The sequence below is a fragment of the Raphanus sativus genome, chromosome 2, assembly GCF_000801105.2.
Source record: "Raphanus sativus cultivar WK10039 chromosome 2, ASM80110v3, whole genome shotgun sequence".
Classification (NCBI taxonomy): Eukaryota; Viridiplantae; Streptophyta; class Magnoliopsida; order Brassicales; family Brassicaceae; genus Raphanus; species Raphanus sativus.
In genome coordinates, this window is record NC_079512.1 from 36,953,332 (window position 1) to 36,955,652 (window position 2,321).

Here is a 2,321-nt window from a genome sequence, read left to right on the forward strand (position 1 = left end):
TATGTTGTATAGATTGCACTATTTTCTCACTTCTATGACCATGGATGCTAGCAAGAGCAAATAATTTATGGATAACTCGATTTAAATAGAAAGAAATTCATCAAAAGTTACAATTGAAAAACTAAAAGACGAATGAAAATACAAGATGTTATCAAAAATTCTAAAATTGGAACATGAAAAAGAGTATAATGACAGTTTATCATTGTGATAAAGATGTGTCATGATTATGACAGATCAAGTAAGTAACTTACATCCTATACAAATCATCATTTACATGATCACGATGAAACTTACATTACTAAATTGTTAATAAATTTGTTTTCTACAAATGTTGTCTTCATTACTTAAATTTTCATCAATTTTAAGTAAATCATGTTATCACTAATTGATTTAAAATTAGAATTTCTTAATAAATCCGAATTTAAGAAATTCTAAAACAATGAAAGCACCAAATTCTAAAAGATAATTATCGTTAATATATTTTCCACTCAATACATATAAGATCTAACTTGACATGTTAAAGACAATGTTTGTTGCTTAGACATTATTAACCCCAAACCCAACATAATCATCTTGGAGGTAATGCCTAAATAGGATTCCTAGTATAATTATTCCTCTTGAAAAAGTTCTCAATGAATAATAAAAAAAAGTTCTTAAAGCATTGATCATGAATTCATGATGATTAATTATACCAGAAAAGGTTATTTTGTCAAAGTTTTAATTTGATAACTGCATAGTATTTTTAATTTGGAAGCTAACCTCTATTTCGTTATCCGTGAAACAATGGCATTTGTCACTCCCATTTGATGCAAATGGCGATCCAGTTTGACATGTCTCCTTGTTTTGATGGTTTGCAAATATAATACGTGATTATAAAATCAGTCATTAATATACTATACAAAAATCACTAATTAAAAACTATGGTGAATAGGAAAATACATGTGTTTCTCATACGTGCTGAAAAGTATGCTGTGTTATGACAAGAGCAAGCATTTTGTGACCATAACTATATCTATCTCATGCTGTGTTATGACAAGAGCAAGCATTTTGTGACCATAACTATATCTATCTCACGAGGGGTAAAGGCCAACATTTGCAACAAGAGACTTGCGTTCTGAACCTAACAACATATTTAAGGTTAACTACAAAAAATCGTCAAAGTAAAAGAATATTACCGTATAGTAATCACGTTTAAGTTCAGGAGTTCCTCTGATTTTCTTGTCATATATTATTTCAGTGTCGACATAGATCTCAAATACTCCCTACAAAATTAATGTGACATTATCGTTTCCATATTGTCTACAGAATAAGAATTGGCAACTAAAAAAAATAAAATCTATTATTTGCAGGTAAATATCTAGAGTTCTCTACAATAAGAATTGGCAACTCAAAGCTGTGTTGTTAGTCTAACCAAAACAAACATCTTATATATTAAAACAGAAGTCACAACTTCAATTAATGTGTGATTTTTTTTAAAAATGGATTCTTACTAAAAATCAGTTATCATTCATTTATTATTAATAATCTATCATATTAAAAGTGAAGTACAAATGAGAATTTACCCTGACTTAACTTCATTATTTACAACTGAATGCCACTGGTTTTAATTATTGAACTTTTGTTATTTGTTCATTTGTATTACACGACATATGTGAAGCCCATCACGTTTTTTTCCCTACTAATTATCAATAGGCTATGTTATCTTTATGTAAATTTACTAAGAGTTGGGCCTATTTGCCATTTATCTAAGCATCTTTAACCAGCTTTAACCAGATGACCATAAAATGTGTGAAAGTTCGGGTTTAGTCATAAACTGTTCTCTACAAAACAAAATTTGAAACGACATTTAACAATTCTTTTCTAAAAGTTGAAATATGCCAATATTTGTCTTATACTACATATGCCAATCTTTTGGTTATTATATCTAAGATATTACAATCAAAAACCAATTGGTCTATCAAATTCGATATAGAGTTGCGATCAACCGGTTTTCTTATTTATCTATATTATTAAAGTTTAAGTACACAATTGGATTGTTTGGAAACAAAAATAATAGAATAAATGAGATATATTTGGCAACATGGATAGTAGAGATGTGTAGTTTCTTTTATTTACACATTTAGTCATTGTATTTTTAATAAATTAATAACAAATGATAATTGCTTAAAAACATGAATAACATATTTAATACTTCTTTTTATATAAACATTTAGCCATTATTGTTATAATACATAAAACAATCTTCTTTCTATATTTCTTTTTATTTATAATTATGTCACTATATTTACAATTCTTTATGGTGAAAATAAAAACACAAACTG

At 27.3% G+C, this 2,321-nt stretch overlaps 1 protein-coding gene across 1 annotated transcript in view; it reads left to right on the forward strand.

The window, feature by feature from the left end:
• Positions 1-2,321, forward strand: part of LOC108842434 (nuclear poly(A) polymerase 4) — a 29,208-nt gene that overhangs the window by 1,688 nt on the left and 25,199 nt on the right.